At 32.3% G+C, this 10,861-nt stretch overlaps 1 protein-coding gene across 2 annotated transcripts in view; it reads right to left on the minus strand.

The window, feature by feature from the left end:
• LOC150108533 (ELAV-like protein 2) overlaps nt 1–7,793 on the minus strand; it is a 192,983-nt gene extending 185,190 nt beyond the window's left edge. For both annotated transcript variants that reach the window (XM_090415961.1, XM_090415959.1), the window contains exon 1: nt 7,499–7,793. The gene's annotated coding sequence lies outside the window, so the exon portion shown is untranslated. The remainder of the gene's footprint in view (nt 1–7,498) is intronic.
• Between the last annotated feature and the right edge of the window lie 3,068 nt (nt 7,794–10,861).

A 10,861-nucleotide genomic window follows, 5' to 3' on the forward strand; every position in this document is an offset into this window, starting at 1 on the left:
AGACATAGTACAGCATATATGATTATGAAATATTTCATTTATCTATAGAAATATGTGGTGAATATCAAAACAGGGAATAGGAACATTATAGTAAATTATGGCCACTTGATGCAGTAATAGAAATTGAACATTATTCAGGTTGCCTGAAGTGGCTGAGTTATTTCTGCAAATCAGCCGGTAAACACATGCAGTAGACGGACAAGGCACCGCAGATCTTAATAAATTAGGCAGAACGATACTCTTTCTAAATCATATATTCAAAATTTTGAAAATATGGGAATTATAAGAGATTAATCTAAGAAAAGTAAAATAGCAAAGCTAAAGGGAAAAGATAATGCTGATATGAAATTGCTGAAATGCGCTTACATTAATTAGAATAATTTAAAACTGCTAAACGGTTTTCTTTAGAAAAAGAATAAGAAAAGGTTTTGCTTTTTCTTATGTCATAATTTATGATTTTATTGGTTTTTATTCATAAATTGCTATTTAATGTTTCCAATTTCTATATTTTAATCGCCTTATACATATTCGGATCTTTACTTTTCGAATTAGTTTCCTGATTTATACAAATTTTACTAATTTTCAACCCTATTACAAGTTCTATGCTACAGAAACCCTTTAAATAATTATATAAATATTTAAAAGATTTTCGTAGCACAAAATATTCTACAAGAAGATTATCATCTTTTCTGTCAAGGATATTTAGATATGTTTCCATATTTACATACCTCTAAAAACAAACTTATTTGTATGTTTTTTTTAATTAATAGATTTATTGGCGTACTGAATAAGTATATATTCGGGAACTGATATCTATTTTTAGTCATTTTAGCTAACCTAATATTAATATCTTTGAACAGTAGATACACGAAAATTTATGTTTTAGAAATAATAATTAGCATAAAAGTGCTATTCCGTATTTATGATATAACAAAAAAAAACCCTGAAAATATCTGAAATTAAGATATGTAAATGTGATTGAAGCAATATTTATTATTTTTATGTGACGCCTTCAGGGAGTCCAAAGACTCATCGAGGGAGAGTGTGCCAACAGCATAGAACGATTAATCCCTTCCAACTACTAATTGCGCTTAAATTTGCTTAACTTTTTGCGAGCCATTAGTAGCAGAGGCTCTACCAATCGACCAACCTTTGCTGGCAATATTTGAAAAAGAATAATTCTTAAATCAGTATTTTAGAAATATGTGAACATTATGGTCAAGTAAACTTGATACGCACATTTCATACTCAATAATCAAAACAAAATTGAGGGCGAATTGCAAAACAGACTTGTAATAATGTAAGCATAATTTATGAATAGAAGATATCATACCTCGGTAAGATAATTTACTGTAAAACAAATTATAGAGAAGCATAAAAATTAAGAGAGTGAAATACATTGTCTTTATCCTTTATGAAAATATCTATTATAAAGTGAAAAAGAAAAATTATGAACGATATCATAATGACGATGGGCTTCGGTGATTGGTGTTAGAGGTGGCCAATCCGTTTTTTTTTTTTTTTTCAAATTCTAAAGAAGTAATGCTCGGAAGAAAGGCTTTAAGTAATTTTAAACACTGCATTTTTTCATTTTAATGGGAACTACTTATTGCATTAATGTTGTTTTTTATTCTAAAACGCGTATAAATTAATTATTAACCAATTTTTTTTCAAGATGCAAAATAGAGAAATATAGTAGAAAAACAATAACGATATATATGAGTCCAAGCTACCCAGCGATGGGAATGGATTCAAGTATTGATTATTAGTAGTTTATGGAAGAAAAGTGGATAGTGTCTCGAATTCGATAATATTTTGTAATCTCCGATAAGTAACCGACCAAAATGAGGCAATGAAAAATGAGGATTGAGAAACTAATTTGAACGTATTGAAAACAGTAAGAACTGCGATTATTAGAAATAATCGGATGATTTTAGCAGAATAGGAAGAGACCTTGAAGACTGATGCTTATCATACCAGTAATGCAGTAATTCACTTCTAAATTCAAGGTATAAATGAGAACAACTTGATGACACTATTCTATAGGGCAACATTTCTAGGTGAATCCAACCTACAAAAAAATTATTAACCTATATTTGGGGGTTAGAGGAGTCTGGAAAGTTCTGATAAACACCTAGAACAAAATGATATGAAAGCAACTAATATAACCGCAAGGAAGAACATACTTATTTATTTAGAAACTTCTCATCTCGTAATATATAGTTTACAATATAAGAATTTATCATTGTACAAATAGAAATAGTAATATAATACGTATTACTATAATCAAATAATAACCTGAATGATTAAACATCGAGACATTATCTCGAATGTTTAAAGAGCATGCACTTTTCAACTTCAAATGAATGATTTGTTATTTTTGTACATTTCACTTTGATAATGAGAGAATATATGGATCTATTCTTATCATACTCTCGAACAATTATTTTCAATTTTTTTATCTTAATCCCTTCTAATAAATGTATTTATTTTTTCTGAATTCTTCTTACTGCATTTTTTATAGTTTATGTAAGCAGCAGAGTTATGAAGGTAACTTATGTTCTTATATCCTCGTATATGCTCTTTCTTGTAGAGCACGTCAGTGGTGTTTAAAAGGCTATTTATTCCATAGTCCGGAATCTCTGATTTAGAAATAGAGCATCTTATTTTTAAAGCCACTTTGAGCCTTAAATAAGCATATGATTTTCTCGTATCAGCTGCTAACATTATCTACTAATTTAAAAGTCGTCTATCACCTAAAATGTTAAGGAAATAAAAAAGAGGAAATCAGGTAGAAAAAACGAAAAAAGATGCCCATATAACGAAAACAAGAAACATAAACTATAAAAAAATGCAGTATGAAGAATTCAGAAAAAATAAGGAAATTTATTAGAAGGGATTAAGATAAAAAAATTGAAAATAATAGTTCGAGAGTATGATAAGAATAGATCCATATATTCTCTCATTATCAAAGTGAAATGTACAAAAATAACAAATCATTCATTTGAAGTTGAAAAGCGCATGCTCTTTAAACATTCGAGATAATGTCTCGATGTTTAATCATTCGGGTTATTATTTGATTATAGTAATACGTAGTATATTACTATTTCTATTTGTACAATGATAAATTCTTATATTGTAAACTATGTATTACGAGATGAGAAGTTTCTAAATAAATACGTAGCTAGCGTTAGTCCTACAAAGAGTATCAGAGCTATTTTATAAATGAGAAAAACAAAACGATGGTAGTATTGAAATTAACAAATCTATGAAAGAAATGTTCAAATAAAATTCATGTTTTACACTTAAATTAATTACTTCCAATATTTCAATAACATTCAATGATGATCAAAGAACTTACGTTATTTTATCCTTAGGTAATTTTTGGTTAGGAAACTTCAGTGCAGAATTTGTGATGTTCAAAGGAAAGCAAATATTAGGTTTTACATCTACAAAGATTGTAAATCACGGAGTGATTCCAAACTGGCACAGTATCATGAAGTGAAATGGATCGCTATTCATGCTGTTTTGGAGTACCTGACTCAGTTTAGTGGCGAAGAGCCAAAAAAGAGCACGTGGAACATGCACACGTGGAAGTGTGAAAACAGATCGCGGTTCTATATTCGCCAGAAAGTGCACTGCTTCACAACAAACACATTCACTTTTGTTCAATGAGGTTCTATCTTCTCTATTTCTCTGTGCATCATTTACTGATAATGCAGCAATGTATACGACTGTATAAATGGAAACGAACTTGGTAATGAGATCAACACTAGTCCAACCGTGCTCGAATGGCTCAACTGTAGGTATTGCCAATGCATGACATTATAAAAAGGGTTTTTCCTTCTCAGTAATTTTTGCCTCTAGATGCGTACATGACTTACAACTGGTGATATTCCTTTATTGTCAACAAAGTTGAAAAGAATGCTTCTGTCTCCTGTGGTAAGATTACATTTCAGTATAAGATAAAACCTGATTGTAATCCTAATTTTTGTAAGGTCATGGCAATTACTCTTATTTTCATAAACTAGGACGTTAGTAAATATGCATATTCTCTTGTGGGCATGCCTTGTTTTGCAGATGAAAAAACTCGACATTCTGAGAGCAAATTTGCAGAAATAACACCTTTAATTGATAAGCCTTTATCCTTACTAATGGGGGGGGGGGCGTCGTTGTCATCTATTGCATAATTTATCAATTACAATAATAGTTTCGTTCCAGCAACATGACATCACTTTACTTTCCACTAAGTAATACCCATTCGTATATATTGTCCTATAGAAGGATCACCAGTGTTTGGTATGTTATTATTAATAATAATAAACTAACATTCTTACACGCGGTGTTTCTAATTATACACAGTTTGTTGTTGCTAATGATGCCCCAGACAGTGTTTCATATTACATATACTTACTTATGGCTAGGAGACCGTTGTGTGTGTGTGTTTCTTGGATGATGTTTTATTATCTACTAAAAAGGAAAGAATACTTACAAGTGCATGATATGAAATAATGCTATGTCTGTCTTAAATGTAGTTGGAGACATAAAATGTGCAAATCAATAATGTTATCATTGCTATATATTGTTCTGATTTAGTATCTTCCTTTGTTTGCACTAAATACAGTTTTTATTTTCATTTTCTAAGATTTTATTTCATTATATATTTTTTCAGAGTAAAATAATTTCTCACATGCAGTTTTATTTATTTATGTGGTTTCTATAAATTAAAATGGTATGGAAATTCTTATTCGTACATAAAACGCATAGGGATAGTCTGTAGCTAAGGTACTTTATTTCAAGTGTTTTAATACTCTTTTATCTCAATTCTTTGTCCACGTTTCTCGAAATTGGCATTTTCGTCTTGTACTGATCATAATTAACCGTTTTTTAAATCTTAAATATTTTGATAAATCTTGGATAGTTTAATTATAAGTTATCATACATTTAAATCGTAATTTATTTAATATATATATGCGTATTATTATACTGCTATATTAATTACAAATACATCTGTTTTAGGATTCACTAGCCGGACTGTGCATGCTATCGCATGATAATCTAGAGGCGAAAATGTACAAACTTCACTAGTCTTCAGTTTTACAGAAACCTATAATACTGATAAAGAATTATGAAGTAAATTAAATAAAGAAATTATGAATAAGTTATTTTAATATTTACAAGCAGCAGGCGTAACATGTATTGTTATTTAGTTGGAAGAAATCGAATCCCAGAGAAATATTCCAAAGAATTTTCTAAATTAATATTACAAGGAATTGATACATTTACAAAATTAATAAAGTTTTATAGAACAAAACATAACCGAATAAAAATTCAATAACAGTATGAAGAGGATGATAACCCAAAGTTTTTATTTTAACAAGTTGGTTTCTCCAAACAGCTCGCAAAGTTGCTTCTTTATTTTCAAAACTTGCATCGGTGAGAGTACAGCATCGGTGTACTTCTACAGTTCTCATGATGCATCCGGAAGGTCTTATTTTACTGCACATGTGATTGATGTTGGTAGTTTTGCTATCGTAAAAATTAATTTTTGAAATGTCACAAATCGTTAATTAAACAATTAATAAAAATAAAATAATTTAGTATTTTTTAACAAAAATGGCACATCCCACTATCTGATAATTCAGATTACATAAGCCATGCAAATATTTTGCAGACGGATATCAAGTTCAAAAGGGCGAATTATTTTTTATTTTCTCTTACCCTGAAGTAACAATCGATACAAGAAAAATAAATTAAATTATTGATAGAACGAAGAGACAGAACGAGCAATTTAATTAATAATATTAAATGAAACAGAAAAGAGATAAACTCTTTAATATACAAAATATCTTTAAGGAACACAAACATCGCTAAGTTACTTATGGTGCACTTCTACCATTTAGAAAACTCGATGTATCTGTCTGGTTTGAAACATTTAAACGGCTAAATGCTTAATAAAATCTCAAATTCTGTGTTAAACGCACTACCATCTAGTTTTTGTGACAAGTCATATCTGTAGTGTTACAGTCTCCCTATATTTCATAATTATTCCCGACTCCCCCTTATGCTCAATCTATCCAGAATAGCGGCCAAGTTCCGCGGGGAAGCCACATTTACCGGTGCCTCTAAATCCCTTTTGTATGCCGCTGCACTTTCAGAAACGGGAGATCAGACGCGTGCGCGCACGTACACACAGACACATAAGCGCATGCACGCACGCACGCACGCACACATACATACATACATACATACACGCACACATGCACAGAAACACAGGCACACACACACACACACTCACATACATACTCGCGTTCACTCACAACCGATATCACGGTCTCGTCGGATGGGTCATTACCACTTTTCAAAAGGGGGACCACCGTGGTACTACGAGTGGCTGCTAGAGGAAGACTCGCAGCGAGAGAAGAGAGAAAGAGAGCGTATGAGCGTAAGAGAGAGAGAGAGAGAGAGTAGTCTGGTGGCGTTCAGAAAGGCAACTCACTAGTGAAGAGAACGGGATAGCCTGAAACCTTTTCGTGAATTATTGACGACGCTGACTCCGTGTCTAACGGTGCAGATCGCTTTTGGAGGATATCATGCAGGAACGCCAAACGAATAGAAAAAGAACGTATAATGATGATGGGGGGGGGGGGGGGAATGAGACTGAGGTTTAATAATTTGTCTTTATTACTAAACACACTCATAAGTTTAAATGGACTTTGAACTGAAGATGCACAAGAAAAATATCGGAAAATAATAACTTACCTTTATTTAAAAATGCAGTTAGTCTACTTGAAACACTCATGTTTAGCTTTAAATGGACGTAAAATATCCTTCAGCCCATTTTGCATAACTTAAAAATGATATTTTTATAATTTCATCAAAAGTTAGTATTATACACGGAAAAATACCTCATTTAAAACAAAATAATTCATTAGGGCTATAATCGAATTATTAAATATTCATCTAATCCATGCATTATTTAGTATTCAAGTATCAAGATGAATGAATTTTCTCCTATAAGAGCGAACCAGAAATATTATGTGTTCGTGTGTATATAAAAAAATACGATAAATCTTTTCATATATATGGTTTGCAGCAATTGGCTAATTCTTATTAACCACACTCCATGAAGGATTTTCTTAGTTAGAATGAATCATCAACATGTAATGTTCTTTAATTGCTAATTTAAAAAAAATTCAAAATTATGATTGCAATTTATAAACTTTGAATCTTCACATTCGACTGTCTTCGTGCAGTTAAATTCTAAGTTCAAAGTAATACTATGTATACTCTCGTTATTGTCGCAATTAAGAATGACGGGTTACGCTTGTGATATTTGAATCACAGGCTCAGATTTTTACGACATATCGTTCACATATATTCCGAACAAAATTTGATCGTACAACGCAGAGATTGCGAGAAGCAATACCAATAAAGCTTATACTGTATTTCGCTAGGGTGATTACTTTCTTTTTTTAAATGAATGAATGTGGCTTACCTTTGGTTTTGGGTGACCCGTCTTCTCCAGGCAACGCCTTTGTGTCCAACGTCTCCAGCAGATTTAAGACGGTGTCTAATTGCTTGCCGAAGCCGCGAGAGGTCTGGTTCCTGTGGCGTTCCGTAATGTCTGCTGTGTTTGTGCTCTCCACAAAGCGGTGGTGTGAACAAGAACTTACTTTCGGCTCCAAGCAGAAAACAAAAGGAATACGATAACAAGTGGAACAAAAAAAAGATGCCGAACAGAATTGGAAGAGAAACAAAAAAGCGGAGTACACTGGGGCTGTTCAACACAACGCCAACACAACGCCCGCGCGTTTCTTCTTGCAACTAAATGCTACAGCCCCTTCTCTACAGTGAGATAAAGCTGCGTTGGATGACACGCCGTACGGCGGTATTCATCCGCTAACGCTCTCGATTTTTGTGGTAGGTGTCAAAAGCAGAACATCACGATGATGTTCAAAGCACACACTACGATGCAGCGTTTATAGCTTCTAACTATTTAACGACAATTTGTTTTGGCACGCTGTGCTGATCTCCTTGCAATTGTGACGCCCGAACTACATCAGCGGAATGATAGCGGATATCGTTGATGCCAGCCGTGAAGAGGTTTGCCCATGCTAATGGTAGAGGCAGCGGCGGAGTTGGCAGCTGCAGAGTCGAAAAAGGCGTTTTAATGCACTTCAGTCAGAGGTCACCAATACTGTCTAATTTCCAAGTTAACATAGCAAACCTTGGATTTTTGTTCTTCGTTTTAAGTAAAACCGTTCCTGTTAAAGGACTAGAGTTAAGTACATCGAGTCATCCTTGCCAAAGGACGATGACGTTCAAAGAATAACTATTGATTATCCATCCATCAGTCTATTTCTAGCTATCTTCGTCTACACAAACATTGAGAACTATTACACAATGGCCGAAATTATTTGGTTTAAAAACGATTGGAGATATCACATTTCAGTAAAGAATTCTTTGTACTTCTGATGCTTGCAGCTTGCTTATAAATTATGTATTTTCGGTACCTCGTAAATTCTTCATTATTCTAATGGTAATGACCGAGACACGAATCAGTCCAAAAGCAGTGTATGAATGGGAGATGCGACAAGGTTGAATGAAGACTACGCCTCTCTCTCTCTCTCTCTCTCTCTCTCTCTCTCTCTCTCTTTGTATGTGTGTGATTCAAAATCCAAATCATCATTCAATTCCTCATGGTTTACGATCTTGATTCTAACATTTCCATAAAATGATGCCGTAAAACAAAATAAGTAAATGTTGCGATGCTCTGAATGCTATTGGATAGCTAGTGAAACATTGCTGATACAATTGAAGGCTTTTCAAATTCATTAACCCTTTCATAATAGCAAAAAGAGTAGAAAACTAAGTGAGCTCATAGATACATGTACACGTGGCAGTTAGTGTTCATGAAGTTCATTTGAGAGAATAGACACGAATAGTCTTTTCATCTGACTGTTCCAATTGTTTTCTACGTATATTGGAAATAAATCACGAAAACGAATTATCTAATTTATTTTGTATTTGATAAGAGCTATCAACATTCGCAATATTTTTTCTTTCTTAACCTCAAAAATGATTGCTGTTTTGCAGCTAGAAAAATGGTAATTAATAATATGGAATTAATATTTTTAAAACTTTTGGATGAAAAATGGTTATTATTATTATTATTATTATTATTATTATTATTATTATCGATCTCATATGTGTATGTATCATCAGAAAATTTGTGATCCCCCTCCCTTTTTTTAATGAAGTCTATTTCTTTACTTTTTTTAAATACAAGATGTTTTTAAACGTTTTTATTTTTAAATTAACTTATAATCACTATAGGGAAATTTATGATAGGCAATATTAATATTTGTTCCACGAAGATAGCTGTTGAAAAGTTTCTGTAAACGAATCTTCATACGCTTTAAAACCCGTGAATGAAAAAAAATAATTTGTTTACGTTGTTGTTTAAAATCTTTTACAAATTAAAAATGAAAAAAAAACGTAGAGATATAGGATTGATTAAAGTAATGAATGAATATTCTATGAATACTACAAGCTACTTCGTAACTAATATTGCACATAAATTTAGTAGTCTTATAATTTGCACACAAAACTCTGAAATTTTCAAATTCATCTGAAATTTACCCAAATCGCTTTAGCTATTTGAAGAAAAGGATAATGAGAGATGGCGTGGTTCGATTTGTGATGTTTGTGATAATGTGATATAAAGAATCACATTATATTTCTACTAATCACAGTCTAACTAATTTTTAAAAGCACATTTTTAAATTTTCTAAATGCAAGTTCACATGCTTGAACTAAGTTTATTATAAACTGTTTGACCTAAACTATATTTAGTTTGAAGAAATCGTTGCATTCAAACCGAAGATCATCCTTAAGAGTTCAACACTCCATTTCATAGCTTCCTAAAAATAAAGCAAATAAATTAATGCTTTCTTTTAGGCTTGCACGGTGATCCGAATGCATTTTTGAAAATTATGGAGACAACTACCGTGTTGAATAAAAACTTTAGTTTAATATAACTAAAAAACCTATCTCAAAATAGGTCTGACACAAATATTGTGTGATCCTAAAGCAGAATAGAAATTCTAATTTATTGACGATTGGAAAACCTGTCTTGCTTATTGCGTCCTTTGAACTGGCCTACCTTAAAGTGTTTTTGAGAGCAACGAGGCAAGAAAGTAGGATAAAACCTGTGTAAGTGAAAGTCTCTCTCTCTCTCTTTGTCTCTGTCTTTCAGCAAAAAATGACTTTTACCATTTTCAGGTTTAAAATGTCGAACACCACTGAAACACATCCAGACAGAAACATTGTTCTCTGTAGATGATCGGAGGATTTCCAAAGTTGGAAAAGCATTCGATGAGCTGTATGTATCACTTGATATCCTTACTGAGCACTATTTAAGTGTACAAGAAGAGATAACTTCTTTTCTTTTGTTTGTATTCTAAAAGGTTCTTTGAGTTTAATATCGATTTCAAAAAAAGAAGAAAGTGATACTTCCTATGAAAATTGAAGGAGAGTCTTTCAGTTTTAAAGTCTGTGTATTTAGCTCATCTGTTTCATTCCGTGAGTTGTAATGTGTTGTAATTCATACAGTGTAACAACGTTTTCGTAAAAATGTTTCCATTGGACCATTAGATTTCTTTAGGATGATGAGGAAAAGATGGTTCTATCCCTCCCTTTTGTATATTCGTATGTTTCAAGCGACATAATTGTGTTGCGTGAACTACGTTTTCAGTTATTTAATCACTGTTTAGTGATGCGTGCCTCTGCTCTAAAGAGTTATGGCTAGAGATTTTTAAGTACATTTTTCTAACAAATAATTATTATTCCACATTGC

The sequence above is a fragment of the Typopeltis vanoorti genome, chromosome 3 (genome assembly GCF_054136105.1).
Source record: "Typopeltis vanoorti isolate ZY-2024b chromosome 3, IOZ_Tvanoo_1.0, whole genome shotgun sequence".
In the NCBI taxonomy this organism is placed as follows: Eukaryota; Metazoa; Arthropoda; class Arachnida; order Uropygi; family Thelyphonidae; genus Typopeltis; species Typopeltis vanoorti.